This window comes from Macaca nemestrina, chromosome 6 (genome assembly GCF_043159975.1).
Source record: "Macaca nemestrina isolate mMacNem1 chromosome 6, mMacNem.hap1, whole genome shotgun sequence".
Taxonomy (NCBI): Eukaryota; Metazoa; Chordata; class Mammalia; order Primates; family Cercopithecidae; genus Macaca; species Macaca nemestrina.
Window position 1 is genome coordinate 148,989,814 of NC_092130.1, and position 21,216 is coordinate 149,011,029.

General features: G+C 44.1%; 1 protein-coding gene and 1 pseudogene across 6 annotated transcripts in view; both read right to left on the reverse strand.

Moving 5' to 3' along the window:
• Positions 1–21,216, reverse strand: part of LOC105473016 (PDZ domain containing 2) — a 480,967-nt gene that overhangs the window by 261,789 nt on the left and 197,962 nt on the right. The gene's annotated exons all lie outside the window — the stretch shown is intronic.
• The window catches only part of LOC105473018 (large ribosomal subunit protein uL18-like), a 30,909-nt pseudogene continuing 9,821 nt past the window's right edge, over positions 129–21,216 (reverse strand).

The window sequence follows — 21,216 nt, forward strand, 5'->3', positions numbered from 1 at the left end:
CCCAGCTACTCAGGAGGCTGAGGCAGAAGAATCACTTGAACCCAAGAGGCGGAGCTTGCAGTGAGCCGAGATGGCGCCACTGCACTCCAGCCTGGGCTACAGAGTGACACTCTGTCTCAAAAAAAAAAAAAAAAAAAAAAAAAAAGGATTTGGATACAATGTAAAGATGACTTGCTCAATCCTAATGGTAACTGACTTAACCTTAGGATAGTCTCATCTGGTATCACTGTGCAATCTTCATGTATCGGACTCCATCCTAAGTGACAGTTTTGCATGTTTAAGCAGAAGTGAGGCTAGAAAACTCCTTCTATTCCCTTCTAGAACTACAGCGTTCCACTGTTATTCCATCATATATGGGAGTAAAGATCCTGAACCTCTATGTTCCCTAACTCACAAACAAGTTGCCGTGAGAATGTAACATTCCCGCAAAACATCGGACCTTTGTTTTCTTTATTAGGATGGGCATCGCTAAGAATATGCCCAACTGTGGACACTGACTAGATGATAAGTGTGTGTATATATATATACATAGAGAGAGAGAGAGAGAGAGATGGAGTCTCGCTCTGTCACCCAGGTTGGAGTGCAATGGCACAATCTCGGCTCACTGCAACCTCCACCTCCCAGGTTCAAGCAATTCTTCTGCCTCAGCCTCCAGAGTAGCTGGGACCACAGGCGCGTACCAGCACACCTGGCTAATTTTTGCATTTTTAGTAGAGACAGAATTTCACCATGTTGGTCAGGCAGATCTCGAACTCCTGACCTCAAGTGATCCACCCACCTCGGCCTCCCAAACTGCTAGGATTACAGGCGTGAGCCACTGCGTCCAGCCAGATAAGTATATTTCATAGCTTCACTCCTGTTCTGTGTACAAGACGTATTGCTTTTTAATGGGTCTAAATAATTAGTTGATGATGATGATAATGATAATAATAGTTATGACTTAGTAAGCTCTTACTGTAATTATATTGGGCACTGTGCTAAGTACTTTATATAGATTATCTCAGTTTTTTGGCAGTAGCCCTGTGAAGTGGGTATAATTATTAGTCTTATTCTAACACAAGGAAACTGAGTCACAATGAGGTTAAGTAACACGGCTAATAAATGGAGTCCTGATTCAAACCCATTTGGTCTGACTCAAAAGGGTGTGCTTAATCATTACACCACTGCCTCTTATCATTAGGTATTTGTAGCTATTCAGAGGGAGGAAACATTGCAAAAAGAATTCATGGCGCGATCTCGGCTCACTGCAAGCTCCACCTCCTGGGTTCACACCCTTCTCCTGCCTCAGCCTCCCGAAGAGCTGGGACTATAGGCACCCACCACAATGCCCATTTAATTTTTTGTGTTTTTAGTAGAGACGGGGTTTCACCATGTTAGCCAGGATGGTCTCGATCTCTTGACCTCGTGATCTGCCGGCCTTGGCCTCCCAAAGTGCTGGGATTACAGGCGTGAGCCACGGTGCCCGGCCTTTTTTTGTTTTATGTTGACAGAGTCTTGCTCTGTTGCCCAGGCTGGAGTGCAAAGGCACTATCTTGGCTCACTGCAACCTCCACCTCCAGGGTTCAAGCGATTCTCCTGCCTCAGCCTCCCGAGTAGCTGGGATTACAGGTACCTGCCACCACACCCAGCTGGTTTTTGTATTTTTAGTAGAGACAGGGTTTCACCATGTTGGCCAGACTGGTCTCAAACTCCTGATCTCAGGTGATCTGCCTACCTCGGTCTCCCAAAGTGCAGGGATTATAGCCTTGAGCCACTGCGCCTGGCCCTTTCTGATAGGAGGGGTGCATTGCTATCTCCCACAAAGCTGAAGAATTCAAATCAAGGTTCACCTTTATACATTTAGTTATTCAGTTATAATCTAACTTTGCATATAGTAGGTCTTCTGTGACTGTGGGATGAATGAATACAAATGCTTTGTGATTGTGATGCCCTAAAACACATGAACTGAAATGAGGTTTCCAGCATGGTGGTCAAGGCTCTGGTCAGTCATTTCCTTTTTCTTTTTCTTCAGCTGCTTAGTCAATAAGTTGATTGTCTTTATCTGAAAACTCTTCATAGAAAATTGTTTGGTTTGGGTCTCAGCAGCCTGCTTCTGAGCTCTGAGGAAGCTTGCCTACTTTTGAGCTACCTGATCTTTCTTCTGGGCAAGGGACATTTGGGATAGTTCCACCTCTGCTTTTCAACTTCTTTCTTGGGCTTCTTCTCTTACACTAGATTCTCTTGCAGAGCAGCGTGAGCCTTCTTATACATCCGCATCATGTCTGGAGTTACACTGTTCTTCATGTATTGAGAGAACGGTTTCTGGTAAGCATCTTCATCTTCCATTAGGTCACGCATGTGATCGGCAACATTCTGACACATGATGTGTTTCCAGTGCACTTCTACATTAAATTCGTTGCTTTCAGAATCGTAACCAGGAAATCGTCTGGTACTGCAAGGAATAGACAAGCCTCCATTCCCAGCTTCCTTCGGGGCCTCCAAAACTGTATTGTCAGTGGTAGTTCTGGCAAGGCCTGCATCCAAATAGCAGGTAAAGGCACCTGGCTGGCCATCAATGCTTTCCACCTTGTATTCATCTCCAGTCACCTCCACTTGGCCTTCCTAGATCTTGCTCATGCCAAACCTACTGAGAAGCCTGCGGGCCAGAGGCAGGCCAGTACAATATGCTGCAGCAGAATCTGTCAGCCAACCTTCACACCAAATTTTGGCAGTTTGTGTGCATAAGCTGTGCAGACTATCATATCCCCTTCTACATGGGCATAAGCAATCTGACAAATGAGATCTCTGTTACGCGAACTCTCATCCTGTATTTGGGTGTGTTGTACTTATTTTTATCCTCTATCACCAAGCGTTTCTTAGCATAGTAATCAGTTTCACCCTCTTGTCGTCTTCTAAATTTCACTTGGTATCTTTTAAAGTAGGCTTTATTCCTGACAGCTTTAACAAACCCCGCCCTACAGAACAGAGACTCATGTCACAGCTCAACACAGACCTCTGGCTGGTCATTTCTGTGGGCTTCTTATCAGATGTCTCCAAAGAGCCTTACAATCCAATGTTTCCTTCAATTCAGTATCTATGAGACAGCATATGGATGGGTCGCATTTTTCCCTAAGGTCAACTACTTTGAGATCAAGACAAGATTTTTAACGAGGTTTATTGAGTGCTGTTGTGTATCAACAGTAGATGATTCATGAGTGAAACAGACAGCAAAATGATTTTTAGAAAGGCAAGTGAAGCAGACACAAACAAAAAATAAAAAGCCTTGATCCAAATTACTCTAAAGGACAGATATTTTCCCATTAGGACAATTTATCCTGAATCTGTAAACAGAGAGGGGCATAATTATACAAGTGTTTGCTAACAGATCTAAACCTTATGCAGCTATAAACAGCTGAAGAGAGGAAGAAAGCGGAAATTCCCAGGAGAAGATCCCTGACCACATCCAGGGCCACCAGCTCTCCACAAACACAAGGCCCAGCAGTGGCACCAAGCAAAGCACGAGAAAAAACCTCAGGATTCTGACACAATCCACAAATATAACTTTGAATTGCCCTGAAACTAAACAATGACAATTCTATCCAATCAACTTTCGGCTGACACACAGGCGGGGTGGTGACTTATTGGTGTTCCAGATGTAGTTAATGGAAACATGATGCCCAGAATTAAAAAGGTATTCAGTAAATGTTGAGTGAATGGATGGATGAGTGAATGAAGTCTGAACAGATGTCCATGTCTCTTTCCCTCTTTGCAGCTCTGTTGGGAAGATGTCCTCAATGCTTCAAACCCGACCAAGCGCGGTGGCTCATGCCTCTAATCCCAGCACTTTGGGAGGCCAAAGTGGGTGGATCACCTGAGGTCAGGAGTTTGAGACCAGCCTGGCCAACATGGTGAAACCTTGTCTCTACTAAAAATACAAAAAATTAGCCGAGTGCAGTGGTGCACGCCTGTAATCCCAGCTGCTTGGGAGGCTGAGGCAGGAGAATCACTTGAATCTGGGAGGCGGTGGTCGCAGTGAGGCGAGATTGCACCACTGTACTCCAGCCTGAGCAACAGAGCGAGACTCCATCTAAAAAACAACAACAACAACAACAACAAAACCAAACAAACAAACAAAATGCTTCAAACCCAAAGCCACCACAGAGGGGCTGAACCATTTCACATAGATCCCTAGGAACAGAACAGTTCATGGAATCAGATGGAACCAGAGACTGGTTTCTGACCCAAAGATACACTAATTTGTGATCTTCCAGTGCACACAGGAAGGGAGATTGTGGTACCTATGGAACATCTTTGCAGGCCTTGATTCAAAAGCTGCTATTATTTACAATATAGATTCTAAACTCTATCTGAAGTCCAACAGAACCAGGTACTAAGTAGCTAGCATCTATCGAACATATACAGGATGCCAAGACCTGTTCTAAGTCTTTTATATATTAGGTCATTAAATCCTTTTAACAATCTTAGAATATGTACTATTATTACAGCAACCCATTTTATAGGCAATGAAACTGGACAAGATTACCTAAGTAGCTCATGGTCACACAACTAATAAGTAGAGGAGCTGGAACTGAGAGTCTATTTGGAACCAGTGTTTGCTCTTAACTGCTACCCAATGCTATCTGTCCAGATCTTACTTCCTGCTACTTCGCTGCACAAACTCACTGTTTGCCCACAAATATGCAAAGAACATTCTAATCTCTGCAGGACATGTTCCCTGACCTCCCTCCCATTGTTACCTCTCTCTTCTGAGTGTTCACATCACGCATTCTCCAGGGAACACACTGAAACTTACTTGGTTCACACCACACCTCTCCAGATAGCTCTGAAGTTCCTTTGGTGTTGGAACTGTGTGTGATATGGCAGTGTGGAGATGTAGTGGAATAAGAAACACCTGGGTTTAAAGTCCAGCTCCCATAATGATTATCCATGAGATTCTGGGTAGGTCATTTGACATTTCCTGTCCTTATATTTAAACCATCTGCCTTAAAGGCTTGTTGAGGAGGAGAGGCTGAGTGTCTAGGATGATGCCTGATATTGTAAGCCAGTGATTCTCAATCAGGTGTTATTTTACACACCCTTTCCCTACCCCTGCAGGGACATTTGGCAATGTCTGGATATATTTGATAGTCTGATTGCTTACTGGCATCTGATGGAGAGAGAGAAAGAGAGAATTCTTCTCATCTCCCATTCTACTTACGTGGTAACAATATCTTCTTCCATTTCTACCTTTCACAGTCTTGAAAACATGAATAATTTGTGTGCAGTTGTATATGAGAAAATGTAAAACTGAACTGTAGTGTCTAGTCATCTTGAAGCATCTCTGGGAGATGTCCTGAATTAAACCACCTGCCCAAGCTGTGCATAACAAGACAGGTTCTTTCTTACCTTGGGCCTCTGAACATACTGAAACTGAGGTTGTCCTTCCCACTGTAACCACTATCACCTGCCAATTCCTACTCACCTCTCAGGACTCAGTTTAGATAGCACTTTCTCTAGGGAGAAGGTGACCCCTTCCCTAGAACATATTCAGAGCCCTCCTTGGTGCCCAAGTAGCATCCCCACTGCCCATCCATCTGTCTGCTTACCCTTGTAGACATTAAGCTCTTATAGGGAAAGGTGACATGGACCCACACTGTTTTCTTCCCAGGCCCTAGAACTATGCCTAGCATATACAAGTGCCCAATACATATTTGTTGAACAAATGAGTACAAATCAAGAGACTCAAATGCATTCGTTCCTGCAACTACGTATTGAATGCCTACTATAAATCGGGTACAGAACTAGGCAATGGGAAAACAACTATTTGCACTCTAATATTAACAATAACAACAGTAAAAATAACCACAGTTAATGTTGACTGGACATTAACTATGTCTCAGGCATCATGCTTTTTTTTTTTTTTTTTTTTTTTTTGAGATAGAGTCTGGCTCTGTTGCCCAGGCTGGAGTGCAATGGCGCGATCTTGGCTCACTGCAAGCTCCGCCTCCCGGGTTCACGCCGTTCTCCTGCCTCAGCCTCCCTAGTAGCTGGTACTACAGGCGCCCGCCACACCCAACTAATTCTTCTTATTTTTAGTAGAGACAGGGTTTCATCATGTTAGCCAGGATGGTCTCGATCTCCTGCCCTCATGATCCGCTAAATTTGCTTTTAATCCTCCCCCAAAAGCCCACGTGGCAGACACTATTATCCCCATTGTACAGATGAAGAAAGACATCAGTTCACTCATGCAGCCCTTAATGAAAAAGAATCTCTGACACTTAAGTTCCCAGACATCCATTTACATGGACTCAGCTCACACCAAGAAAAGACAACCTGTGAATTCACTCATGAACTTTTCTGATGGCCATCACCTTGCCTGGAATGTCCCTACTGACTCTTTATTTTTTGAAACTTACTTTAAAATATTTTGGGCTGGGCGCAGTGGCTGACGCCTGTGATCCAAGCACTTTGGGAGGCCAACGCGGGCAGATAGCTTGAGGTCAGGAGTACGAGACCAGCCTATCCAACACAGTGAAACCCTGTCTCTATCAAAAATACAAAAATTAGCTGGGCATGGTGGCAGGTGCCTGTAATCCCAGGTACTCAGGAGGCTGAGACAGGAGAATTGCTTGAACCCAGGAGGCGGAGATCACAGGGAGCTGAGATCGCACCATTGCACTCCAGCCTGGGCAACAAGAGTGAAACTCCATCTCAAAAAAGAAGAGAGAGAGAGAGAGAAACTCCATCTCAAATAGTAGAGAGAGAGAGAGAGAGAGAGAGAGAGAGATTACACTGAATTCAAGGAGGAGTGCTTCCCAGAAGACCAGCTGGGCAGAGGTTGAAAGAGGGGTGAGGAAGCTGTCACATGAATCCAGGCAGGAAAAGATGGTGCCTGGCCAAAGTGACTCGCTGTGGGCCAGCACTTCCCTTTTGTCAAATAAAACTCCAGAGTTGCTCTGTTTACAGGCTCTCTCCTTCTGCTAGATTGTCAATCCCTTGAGGGCAGATATTGGAATTCACTCATCTCTGGATCCTCAGAGGCCACAGGTGATAAAGTTCTCAGTAAAGGGTTGGCTGGTGCATGTTGAACAATAGAATTCCTTATGTACAAAAATAATTTCCTTTTGCTAGATTCCTCACCACTAGGCCCCCGTCCTCACCCCTTCCGCATCCTCTCTGCCGTTGCTGCCTGCAGCAATTTCTTTTCACCAATTACTGTACTCCTTTTACACTGAGTTGCTCCAAGGTATAGCGTGCTGCTCACTTCCTTTCATATAAAGCATAGACTTTGAATCTAGTCTTCACAGCCCCCTAAATATCTTACACTGCCCTTTCCTCCCACTGTCGCCCAGCTTATTCCAGTATTTCAGCCAGTCAAGACCTGGACTTGGCTTAAAGAGCCCCCTTCCCAAACATCTTGAAAGTTTTCTAGTGGTGATCTGACTTGTGTGGAGTGGTTACTCCCTCCCATCTGATATCCTGTTTACTTTTTAGAAAACACAATATTTTATTGTTTTATTTGAAAATAAAATAAAACAGGCTGGGTGCAGTGGCTCACGCCTGTAATCCCAGCACTTAGGCAGGCCAAGGCGGGCCAATCACCTGACATCGGGAGTTTGAGACCAGTCTGGCCAACATGGTGAAACCCCATCTCTACTAAAAATACAAAAATTAGCTGGGCGTGGTGGCACACACCTGTAATCCCAGCTACTCAGGAGGCTGAAGCAGGTGAATCGCTTGAAACTGGGAGGAAGAGGTTGCAGTGAGCTGAGATCATGCCACTGTACTCCAGCCTAGGTAATAGAGTAAGCCTATGTCTCAAAATAAAATATAAAATAAAATAAAATAAAACAAAATAAAAGAGTCCCCCCATCTGCAAGAAGCATTCATGAACTCCTACTAACTGGATACAGAATCTTACCCAACCTTAATCCTATTAATACATATTCCTGTCAATTGCATAGGATAACGATTTTTCCATGGGTTCTCTTCCAAGGCATAAGACAAAAGCACCCTTGCCTGTACCTGCTTCATCTTCCCTGACATGGTTTGGCTGTGTCCCCATCCAAATCTCATCTCAAAATGTACTCCCCATGTGTCAGGGGAGGGAACCTGGTGGGAGGTGATTGGATCATGGGGGTGGTTCCCCCATGCTGTTCTCATGATAGTGAGTGAGTTCTCGTGAAATCTGATGGTTTTACAAGGGGCTCTTCCCCCTTCGCTCTTTTTCCTGGCTCCTTGTGAAGAGGGTACTTGCTTCTCCTTTGCCTTCTGCCATGATTGTACATTTCCTGCACTCCCCCCACCAGCCATGCAGAACTGTGAATCAATTAAACCTCTTTCCTGTGTAAATTACCCAGTCTCGGGTATTTCTTTATAGCAGTGTGAAAACGGACTAATACGTTCCCCTTGCCCTGTTTCTTGCACCAAAGAAACTTGTTCTCGCTCACAGAGGTCTTCTGCTTTGACCTATCCCTGAGAACTGGGCATTGGGCAACGTCAACTCAGAAGCATAAAATCATTTACAGCCATTGCTCACCTCTAGGCCGGGCCCACACCCGGCCCTGCCAGATGGCTTTATAATAGTGAGTGCTGTGTTACCATGAAGGGCCTTCCATAAAGGAGAGTTAAAGCTGGATAGTATCCCAGAGGCTGTTCCTTTCCCCTGCAAACCTTCATCTAGCAGGGGCTGGTGCCTTTCCTTACACAGGTTTATACTAACATTGCCAGATAAAATACAGGAGACCCAGTTAAATTTGAATCGCAGATGAAAAATGAGTAATTAGGCCGGGCGCGGTGGCTCAAGCCTGTAATCCCAGCACTTTGGGAGGCCGAGACGGGCGGATTACGAGGTCAGGAGATCGAGTCGAGACCATCCTGGCTAACACGGTGAAACCCCGTCTCTACTAAAATACAAAAAAAAAAAAATTAGCCGGGCGAGGTGGCGGGCGCCTGTACTCCCAGCTACTCAGGAGGCTGAGGCAGGAGAATGGCATGAACCCGGGGGGCGGGGCTTGCAGTGAGCTGAGATCCGGCCACTGCACTCCAGCCTGGGCGACAGAGCCAGACTCCGTCTCAAAAAAAAAAAAAAAAAAAAAGAAAAATGAGTAATTATTTTACTCCAAGTAGATCCCAAAAATCACATGGAATTTTTCATTTACTAAATCTGACAATCTTATTTTATAACAACCAAGTCCTTACTACTGGTCTTGACAAAAGTCATTTCTATACTCAGTAAGAGGTAAATATATGGTAAACAAAACATATGCACATTGTCAAAAGTTGAGAAGCTTGAAGATATTCCTTTGTGGTCTCTGTTTCTCAATCTGATGGACATCTGCTTCCAAGAATAGGTTTCTAATCATTTTCTTTATAGCTAACTTGAAGTCCCTCACCTTTGCCTAACCTCTCTCACTCTGTTTATAATTCTCTTTCTCATGATCATTCTTTTTGCATCATTAAGTTCAACCACTTTGACCCTTCTTCCCTTCCCAAGCAATTACCATTCAATTGAGTGCTTCACCTTGACTTGCTCTCTTATAATGATATATCAAAATGTCTCCTCTTTACAAGTCAATGAACCACATTCAGGAAACACTGAATTGAGGGTAGGTAGCTCCCTCAATTCTTCCAAATTGACCTCAAGGATCAGATGCCCCTTTCTAATTATTCCCTGTTCTCCAACTCTAGGAAATCCTCCAGAAAAGCAACTTTAGGACTCCAGCCTCAGTTCTGATCTTACCTGGTCTTACCACTGCTCTCCATAAGCTGAAAAAGCTCCTAGTTGGGAAAAGCAAAGGACCAGATAGAACCTTGAATAATTTTCTCACAAATGAAAAACGTGGCTTCCTCTCCAGGCTTTAGGGGCCATCTCAAAAGCCACATTGTTTACACGTGGCACTGTACAAAAGGCCCACCTCACTTTAACCCCAAGGAGGGTGGAGTTCAGCCCATTTATAAATGCATGTCTGCAAGGGAAGGGTATGAAGGGGAGCTGTAACCCTGCTATGACTACTTTCCAGTTTACACATGGAGCACTGTGGGGGAGACTCAGAGAGGGAACCAGGGTAGCAAGGAAGATCTGGTGGAAACTCGGGCAGGCTGGTTAACATGGAATGAAGGACAGGATGAGATCAAGAGAAAGTTGTTAATGGCTGGGCGCGGTGGCTCATGCCTGTAATCCCAGCACTGTGGGAGGCTAAGGCAGGCAGACACTAGAGGTCAGGAGTTTGAGACCAGCCTGGCCAACATGGTGAAACCCCCTCTCTACTAAAAATACAAAAATTAGCCGGGCATTGTGGTGGGCACCTGTAATCCCAGCTACTTGAGAGGCTGAGGCAGGAGAGCTGCTTGAACCCAGGAGGTGGAGGTTGCAGTGAGCTGAGACTGTGCCACTGCACTCCAGCCTGGGTGACACAGCAAAACTCCATCTAAAAAAAAAAAAAAAAAAAAAAGTTGTTGTTAATATGCCCAGGGTGAGAAAACACTGAATTACCAGAGTCATGAAGAATATCATTAAAAACAAGGGTGGTAGGCCATGCGTGGTGGCTCACGCCTGTAATCCCAGCGTGATTTGGGAGGCTGAGGTGGGAGGATCACCTGAGTCAGGGTTCGAGACCAGCCTGACCAACATGGTGAAACCCTGTTTCTACTAAAAATACAAATTAGCCGGGTGTGGTGGTGCATGCCTGTAATCCCAGCTACCCTGGAGGCTGAGACAGGAGGATCACTTGAACCCAGGAGGCAGAGGTGGCAGTGAGCCAAGATCGCACCATTGCACTCCAGCCTGGGCAACAAAAGCAAAACTCTGTCTCAAAAAGAAAAAAGAAAAAAACAGGGGTAGTAAAAAAACCAAAAACTTTCATTATTATTGGTTCATAGTAATGAAAGTATTAGTAATTAGTCATAAAAGTATCAGTACAGAGTCACAAAAGACTTCTATACCTTCTTAAACTCCTGTCATATTGTTAGTATTATCATCACTTTTATCTGGCTATCACTTCATCCCACAAGGAAGGAATGATCGATATTATTATACCTACTCCACAAGTGATGAAACTGTGAGAAGGATGTGGGAACTTCCAGGAACCCAGGTTTCTTGATTTCTGGTCCAGGGGGCTTTCCCTGCCTAGCAGACAGCAGTTGCTCTATCAGGAACCAGTCAAATTCGGGCCAGGAAACTGCTTTCAGACTTATCCCAGTGCCTGGGGATGGGCTGTGTCAGAATGAGTGGCCGGGTGAGAAGAACAGAGGCTGTGGAGCCAGGAGGCCAGGATTTAGATCTCAGCCCTCCTTTACCAGCCTGGATTCTCTCCTTTGTAACTGGGGATAATGACAATTACGTCGCAGAGGTGTTACGAGCTAGAATGAGCTGGCAAATAACTGTAAGTGTGCATAAACATTATATTAACAATGACTGTAATTGTAGGTTCAGGATTCTAACTTGTGTAGAAGAGTTCAAATATATATGCAAATCCCTGCTAAGACAGGGATGAAATGGAGGAGAACTGGTAGTTTTTCAAAGCTACCAAAAGGCTTATCAAGCTATGTTTTTTTAAAGTGACAAGAGAAAGTTACAAATTAACGGCTCACCTTCATTAAGTGTTCATGGCATGTCAGTCCCCGTGATAAGCCTTCACATGCAGATCCTCATTTCGTCTCTCATCGCCTTAGGAGTTAGGTATTGTTCTTTTTTTTTTTTTTTTGAGATGGAGTCTTGCTCTGTTACCCAGGCTGGAGTGCAATGGCATGATCTCGGCTCACGGCAACCTCTGCCTCCTGGGTTCAAGCAATTCTCCTGCCTCAGCCTCTCGAGTTGCTGGGACTACAGGCACGCACCACCATGCCTGTCTAATTTTTGTATTTTTAGTAGAGATGGGGGTTCACCATATTGGCCAGGCTGGTCTCGAACTCCTGACCTCATGATCTGCTTGTCTCAGCCTCCTAAAGTGCTGGGATTACAGGTGTGAGCCACCGCGCCTGGCCAGGTATTGTTCTTTTGTTTTTTCTTTTTTTTGAGACAAGTCTCGCTCTGTTGCCAGGCCGGAGTGCAGTGTTGCAATCTTGGCTCACTGCAACCTCCGCCTCCTGGGTTCAAGTGATTCTCCTGCCTCCACCTCCCCAGTAGCTGGGATTACAGGTGTGAGCCACCACACCTGGCTGGGTATTGTTCTTAATTCCATTTTACAGTTAGGGAAAGTCTGGCTTAGTGGGGTTAAGAAATAACCCAAGGTCACACATTTGTTAAGTAGTGGAACCAGGACTCATTAACTTCATACCCACAGATGTGTGTAGCCCAACCAAACCATTCTTGTAGATGTGTGTGTTTGTGTATGTGCGCATGTGTACACGTGTGCATGGAGAAAGTTCAGGACAAAATAGACGAGATATTAGCGACATACCACCACTGGATGCCTTACTGAATTGAGTAGATAGTGCTTTTATAATTTAAATGTTTTTCCTTTTGATAACATACTTTAAAACATAAACCAAAATGAGGCTTCAAAAACATAATGAGTGGAACTGCCATCCTCCAGTAATTCGCCAAAATGACTAACACAAAGGGAAAGAGGAGAGGTACCCGGTATGTTCTCCAGGCCTTTAAGAAAACATAGAGTTATTCCTTTGGCCATGTATATGGGAATCTATAAGAAAGGTGATATTGTAGGCATCAAGGCAATGATTAATGTTCAAAAAGGAACGCCCCACAGGTGTTACCATGGCAAAACTGGAAGAGTCTACAATGTTCCCCAGCATGCTGTTGGCACTGTCGTAAACAAACAAGTTAAGGGCGAGATTCTTGCCAAGAGAATTAATGTGCATATTGAGGACATTAAGCACTCTAAGAGTCGAGATAGGTTCCTGAAACGTGTGAGGAAAATGATCAGAAAAAGAAAGAAGCCAAAGAGAAAGGTAACTGGGTTCAACTGAAGCGCCAGCCTGCTCCACTCAGAGAAGCACATTTTGTGAGAACCAATGGGAAGTAGCCTGAGCTGCTGGAACCCGTTCCCTATGAATTCATGGCATAATAGCTGTTAAAAAAATAAAAGACCTCTAGACTATCTATCTATCTATCTATCTATCTATCTATCTATCTAATGAAAATGACTAATAAATAGCATTTGCAAGGCCCATTGTAATTAAACTTTCAGGGTTTTTTTTCCCCAACCAAAGAAATCTTCGGAATAAAATGAGGTTTTTTTTGTTTTTGTTTTAAACACGGTCTCACCCAGGCTGGAGTGCATTGGCATGATCATGGCTCACTGCAGTCTCAACCTCCCTGCTTCCCTAGGCTCAGGTGATCCTCACACCTCAGCATTCTGAGTAGCTGGGAGTACAGGTGCATGCCACCATGCCTAGCTAATTTCTGTATTTTTTGGTAGATACAGGGTATACTAGTCCATTCTCATGCTGCTCTGAAGAACTGCCTGGGAATGGGTAATTTATAAAGGAAAGAGGTTTAATTGGCTCACAGTTCCACATGGCTGGGGGGGCCTCAGGAAACTTACAATCATTGCAGAAGGGGAAGCAAACATATCCTTCTTCACATGATGGCAAGAAGGAGAAGTGCTGAGCAAAGATGGAAAAACCCCTTGTAAAATCATCAGATCTTGGCTGGGCGCAGTGGCTCACGCCTGTAATCCCAGCACTTTGGGAGGCCGAGGCAGGAGGATCACGAGGTCAAGAGATCAAGACCATCCTGGCTAACACAGTGAAACCCCATCTCTATTAAAAATACAAAAATTAGCTGGGCATGGTGGCAGGCACCTGTAGTCCCAGCTGCTCAGGAAGCTGAGGCAGGAGAATGGTGTGAACCCGGAGGGCAAAGCTTGCAGCGAGCCGAGATCATGCCACCGCACTCCAGCCTGGGTGACAGAGCGAGACTCTGTCTCTAAATAAATAAATAAATAAATAACCATCAGATCTCGTGAGAGCTCACTGTCAGGAGAACAGCAGCAGGGGGTTAACTGCTCCCATTATTCAATTACCTCCCACCAGGTCTCTCCCACTCCACATGGGGATTATAGGAACTGCAATTCAAGATGAGATATGGGTGGGGACACAGCCAAACCATATCATGGGGTTTTGCCATGTTGCTCAGACTGGTCTTGAACTTGTGATGCTCAAGCTATCAGCCCACCTCAGCCTCCCAAAGTGCTGGGATTACAGGCATGGGCCACCATATCCGGCCTAAGTTTCTTGAAAATAAAGATTATATTCCATCTCCCTTCTACCTAAAAGCTCAGGTTCCTGTCTCTTAGGCAGTAGATCTCAGTTCTAAACCTTAAATGCGCTCATGAACCAAATATTTGCCAGTTTTTTACTCTATAGTAACACCAATGAGTTCTTAAAATCTGTTTTTTTTTTTTTTTCTTTTACCACATTTTCCCTTGACACGATTATTTATAACTTATGTGCAAACTCCTTTCTCTTCTGTGGTCATTACAAAGGATAAAACGATAAAAGATCACTAAAGCAAACATTCGTCTTACTGTTTGCTTTGAACTCTGAAGTCCTCTTCAAGGAGTACTACAAAGATAAATTAAGATTTTGCACCCCCTGTCAACAGAACTCGTCTTCAAAGATGACCTCTGGAGGGGAGTAAAAGAATTGAAGGCAAACTGAAGGAACTCAAAAGTGACGACCTTTTCCTGTCTTTCAGCAGTTAACAACAATGCAGGGATGGCAGGAGAGGGCAACGTGTACGCAGAACAGGCACCCAAATCTCTTTCTGGTGAGAGCTTCTGGGGTCCCTGCAGGTCAGATGATCTGGAAGGCAGGAGGGACGCATGCTGAGAAGCCACGTGGGAGGATGGGGGATGCAGAGGCTGAGCCCTCTCTCCCAACCCATTAGAGACTCTTAAGGATGATGAAGATGAAGAAACTCTCACGGCCGGGCGCGGTGGCTCAAGCCTGTAATCCCAGCACTTTGGGAGGCCGAGACGGGCAGATCATGAGGTCAGGAGATCGAGACCATCCTGGCTGACACGGTGAAACCCCATCTATACTAAAAAATACAAAAAACTAGCCGGGCGAGGTGGCGGGCGCCTGTAGTCCCAGATACTCGGGAGGCTGAGGCACTCCAGCCTGGGCGGCAGAGCGAGACTCCGTCTCAAAAAAAAAAAAAAAAAAAAAAAAAAAAAAAGAAACTCTCACAACAGAATTGATGTGGAGGTCAGCTAAGCCAGGTGTCCAGAATGTGTTCACAGACCTGGCCTCCTGGGAATGCCCCAGACCTGGAATTCTCTGTGGCTCGCCTAGATGCCCTGGCTGTGCTGTAACGTGAGAGTGGCAGGGAGGTTTTAGAGTTACATTTACATCGATATTGGCCTACTCTGGTCAATGAAAAACTACCACTGAAAACCATGGCCTTCTGAAGAAAATGACGATGACTCGTTTGCCTAGCCTTTGTTCTATTTAATTTATTTTCAGAGAACAATGCCTCTAGATCAGCTTTTGAAAACTCACCTGCAAATTGACATGACTGTTTACCTGTTTGAATTTGGGCTTCTTTTTCAAAGTAGAAAAGGAGAGTTAATTATCAAAATCTTTAGACTGTGATTCCAGAGATGAGAGGCTGTTTATGCTGCTGAGCCACGTGATTATATGGATCTCTTTGAGGAGCATTTTCCAGCTCCATGGGTTTCTGAGGATTAAAATATACCTCAGCCCAGCACGGTGGTTCACGCCTGTAATACCAGCACTTTGGGAGGCTGAGGCAGGTGGATCACTTGAGGTCAGGAGTTCAAGACCAGCCTGGCCAACATGACAAAAACCCATCTCTAATAAAAATACAAAAATTAGCTGGTTGTGATGGTGTGCGCCTGTAATCCCAGCTACTTGGGAGGTTGAGGCAGGAGAATTGCTTGAACCCGGGAAGCAGAGGTTGCAGTGAGCCGGGATCATGCCACTGCACTCTAGCCTGGGCGACAGTGCCAGACTCCATCTCAAAAAAATATTTAAAAAAATAATAAAAAAAATAAATAATAATAAAATATACCTGGGGTCCATAAAATATTAAAACACAGAATACATTTTTTTTTTTTTGCAATACTTTACATTTATTAAGTGCCTACAAGGTGCTGGGTCTACATTTAAGCACATTCCTCTTGTCTTTACCAATCTCTGAAAAATAATAGTAATTATTCCTAGTTTACACAGGATTAAACTGAGCCTCAGGTATTTAAGTGACTTACCAAAGCAAGTATGTATGAGACCTGGAATTTAAGTCCGGATCTTACGGACTGATTTCTTGGGTCTCCCCCAGATCTCTGAGTGTAAAATTCTATGAATAATATAACTGAAAAAAAAAAAGTGTTATAGAAATCAAGAGCGGGAGAGAGCAGCCTATAGATTATCCACACTAACCAAAATTTTCTCTGTATAGTTAAGGAACTTTCCAGAGATCACACAGCTTACTCTGTGGTCAAGCGAGGACACAAGTGCCTATCATTTGCTGTTCACTTTTTAAAAACATTTTATTATAAAAAATTTTAACCATACACAACAATAAAGCTACTACCATAATGAATGCCCTGTCACTCAATTTTATAATTACCTACACTCTTGTTGATGCCTTTTTTTTTTTTTTGCTTGTTCTCTTGTAGCTCTTTTTTTTTTTTTAATACTTTTAAGTTCTAAGGTACGTGTGCACAATGTGCAGGTTTGTTACATATGTACACATGTGCCATGTTGGTGTGCTGCACCCATTAACTCATCATTTACATTAGGTATATCTCCTAATGCTATCCCTCCCCCCTCCCCACACCCCACGACAGGCCCTGGTGTGTGATGTTTCCCATCCTGTAAAACACAGAATATAATTTTTAATATAATTTCATTTTTTACAGATTGAAGACCTCACAGAATTTTGTGTATTTTATCTGTTTCCAAACTTTACAAATACCATATGTATATATATTTTTTCTTGCTTTCTTTTTTAGCTGTTCATCTTAGTTTCTTTAGTCTTACTTCATGTACTTTTTGCTTTTTATTTTCGAGACAGGGTTTTACTGTGTTACTCACCCAGGCTAGAGTACAGTGGTGCAATCTCAGCTCACTGCAGCCTCTACCTACTGGGCTCAGGTGATCTCCCATCTCAGCCTCACAAGCAGCTGGGACTACAGGCACACACCATCATGCCTGGCCAATTTTTTTCTTTTTTTTTGAGACAGAGTCTCACTCTGTCACCCAGGCTGGAGTACAGTGGCACGATCTCAGCTCATTGCAACCTCTGCCTCCCAAGTTCAAGCAATTCTCCTGCCTCAGCCTCCCGAGTAGCTGGGACTACAGGCGTGGACCACCACGCCTGGCTAATTTTTTGTATTTTTAGTAGAAACATGGCTTCACCATGTTGGCCAGGCTGGTCTTGAACTCCTGACCTTAAGTGATCCGCCCAACTCGGCCTCCCAAAGTGCTGGGATTATAGGTGCAAGCCACTGTGCTCGGCCTCATATTCTTTATGATCTTTTTATCATTATTATTATTTTTTTTTATTTTTTACTTTTTTTGAGATGGAGTTTCTATCTTTTTGCCCAGGCTGGAGTGCAATGGCACAATCTCAGCTCACTGCAACCTCCGCCTCCCGGGTTCAAGCAATTCTCCTGCTTCAGCCTCCCAAGTAGCTGGGATTACAAGCGCCTGCCACCACTCCTGGCTAATTTTTTGTATTTTTAGTAGAGATAGGGTTTCATCATGTTGGCCAGGATGGTCTCGATCTCCTGACCTCATGATCCGCCCGCCTTGGACTCCCAAAGTGCTGGGATTACAGGCGTGAGCCACCGCGCCCCGCCCGTTTATTTATTTATTTTGTTTATTTATTTTTTTGAGACAAAGTCTCACTCTTGTCTCCCAAGGCTGGAGTGCAATGGTGCGATCTCGGCTGTTCCCTGGCAAGAATGCTCCAGTACTCCAGACACCTAGCTGCTTGTCCTGACTCTGCTCCTGATACCCAAACGGAGTCTCTTCACCTACTGGGCTTGCAGCTTCTCGTCAGCAAAGTGTGTGTATGAGACTAGTTCACCATCAAGCATGCACTGCACAGGTGTGGAGGGTCTGCATTTCGTGGGTAGGGATCCAGGCTTATATTCTTTTTGAGATTTCAATATAGAATCTTATTACACAACAGGAACTAACTCAAGTACACCTTTCCTCTTCTTCCAGAAGTGGATTAATCTACATGATTTATTAATTTTAATTTTAATTTTTAGATGGTTTCGCTCAGTCGCCCAGGCTGGAGTGCAATGGCACAATCTTGGCTCACTGCAACCTCCACCTCCTGGATTCAAACGATTCTCTCATCTCAGCCTCCAGAATAGCTGGGATTACAGGCACCTGCCATCATGCCTGGCTAATTTTTGTATTTTTGTAGAGACCAGGTTTCACCATGTTGGCCAGGTTGGTCTTGAACTCTTGACCTCAAGTGATCCATCTGCCTGGGCCTTCCAAAGTGCTGGGACTACAGGCATGAGCCACCTTGCCCAGCCTACATGACTTATTTTACTAATCCTGAACAGATGAGGTACACTTTTCTAAACAAAATTTCTAGAGGGGATCATAAAAAATGTTTGCCTACCTCTCTGCTTTTGTCATTAGAGCACCATCTCTAGGAGAGGTTGTAAAAGAAAGGAGGATTTAGATCAAGTTGGGGACATTTGCAAAAATCATGGATTTTTCCCTCATATACAATGAAATTGGCCAGGCTCAGTGGCTCACCCCTATAATCCTAGCACTTTGGGAGGCCGAGGCAGGTGGATCACTTGAGGTCAGGAGTTCGAAACCAGCCTGGCCAACACAGCGAAACTCTGCCTTTACAATATAAAAATTAGCCAGGCGTGGTGGTGCACATCTATAATCCCAGCTACTTGGGAGGCTGAGGCAAGAGAATTGCCTGGACCCTGGAGATGGAGGGAGCCAAAATCATGCCACTGCACTCCAGCCTGGGCCACAGATCAAGACTGTCTAAAAAAAAAAAAAAAAAAAAGCCACTAAAATTACTATTGGTTTATAGAGAAAAACATTGAAACAAGCTTACAAAAATACCACTACTGTGCTGTTTTTTAGTTAAGATACATTTTACTCTATTTCAAAACATCTAAGTCAGACTGGTAAATTGGGAGCACCAACGCAGAATTCTTTTTGCAAACATAGCAGATTTAAAAAGCACTTAACACATAATACTTCTATTTATTTTTAGGAGGACAATCATGGACATTCCAAATTGAGACCCACAAGAGTTTATGACTACATTCTCAATGAGCGACGCGCCTGCCGGAAATAATAGGACTGATTCAGGACCAGTGAAAGAAGATACACAAACCCAAGACTTGCATTTTCAGAAGGAAGGCTTATGTCACTCAACAAACATTTGTTGAGTTTTCACTAGGTGTTAGGTGCTGTGCTAGTTAGAGATGCTGACCCAACCCAAGACACTGAAGCTCTCGTTTTCTCAGTGCAATTGATGAAAAGTTACACATCAGCTCTAGAAATGGAGACTGAGAAGATGAGTTCATGTAACTGTCCCTAGATGAATTCTTTTTTTTTTTTTTTTTTTTTTTTTTGAGACGGAGTCTCGCTCTGTCGCCCAGGCTGGAGTGCAGTGGCGCGATCTTGGCTCACTGCAAGCTCTGCCTCCCGGGTTCACGCCATTCTCCTGCCTCAGCCTCCCAAGTAGCTGGGACTACAGGCGCCCGCCACCTCGCCCGGCTAATTTTTTGTTATTTTTAGTAGAGACAGGGTTTCACTGTGTTAGCCAGGATGGTCTTGATCTCCTGACCTTGTGATCCACCCGTCTCGGCCTCCCCCTAGATGAATTCTTATCTTCTGGTCAGTAAGGCAGGGTCCTTGAAGCTAAAAGATACATTTTTTTTTTTTTTTTGAGATGCAGTGTCACTCTTGTTGCCCACGTTGGAGTGCAGTGGTGTGATCTCGGCTCACTGCAATCTCTGCTTCCCAGGTTCAAGCGATTCTCCTGCCTCACCCTCCTAAGTAGCTGGAATTACAGTTGCCCACCACCAAACCTGGCTAATTTTGTATTTTTAGTAAAGATGGGTTTTACCATGTTGGCCAGGCTGGTCTCGAACTCCTGACCTCGAGTGATTCACCTGCGTCAGTCTCCCAAAGTGCTGGGATTACAGGTGAGTCACCGCTCGCAGCCCTAAAAGATACACTTTTGAAAACAATAAATAGAATAGCACAGCACATAGAAGAAAGGTATGGAAGATAGTCGAGAGATAATAACTTGCAGTGATCTCATCTCAATGACGCCCACACATCGGTGACCACCTTTCAGCTCCACTATCTTTGGATTATGTACACAGGAAGAAGTCAGCAGAGCAGTGATCTGAAGCGTCTTCCTCTAACACATAGAATGTTCTTTCTTTGTCTCAAAAACATCTAAGAGTTGAATCCACTCCACGAGGCTATCAAAGTTTTGAAACACTAGCAGATATTTCTCAAAAGCAAATATTCCTGAAGAGTTCATGTTTCTTGCTTTTTGATCACTCCTTATTTAGACCAACTAATGATCAAATGAGATAAATCTTTAATATATATATATTTGTATTATACTTTACATTCTAGGGTACATGTGCACAACGTGCAGGTTTGTTATATATGTATACATGTGCTACGTTGGTGTGCTGCACCCATTAACTCGTCATTTACATTAGGTATATCTCCCAATGCCATCCCTCCGCCATCACCCCACCCCACAACAGGCACCGGTGTGCGATGCTCCCCACCCTGTGTCCAAGTGTTCCAAATGAGATAAATCTCTTAAAGGTATGTTCCCTCATCACTGATTTTTTTTCCTCCACAAGCTGAGGTCATCTACCACCTGTGGGGCTTGAAATGCCAAAATGAAAACACTTCCCCAGGAATGAGCACCACACACAATTTGCTGGGTAGCAGAAAGGTATGTGCAAAGGCTTTCACTATTAAGCAACAGTTTAGACCCTTTTCTCTGTCTTCTATTTCTGTTGCATAGTTCAAATTTTGGGGGGAAGAGTGTTCAAGAAACTTTTTCAAGAAAATTTTTGCCACTTCATCTTTAAGCTGATGTCTAGTTGTCATGAAATCAACCATATTAATTTCCAGGAACGCTCTTCAGGCAGAAGCTCTTCATTAAAAAGGTTATTAGTTAAAAATGGAGAATATGGGCATATCTGTTCCATATCTTCAAACCTGGAATTGGTGGTCAGCTAGCAGTGGAGGAGAGCAGGGCCAGGTGGGCAGGTG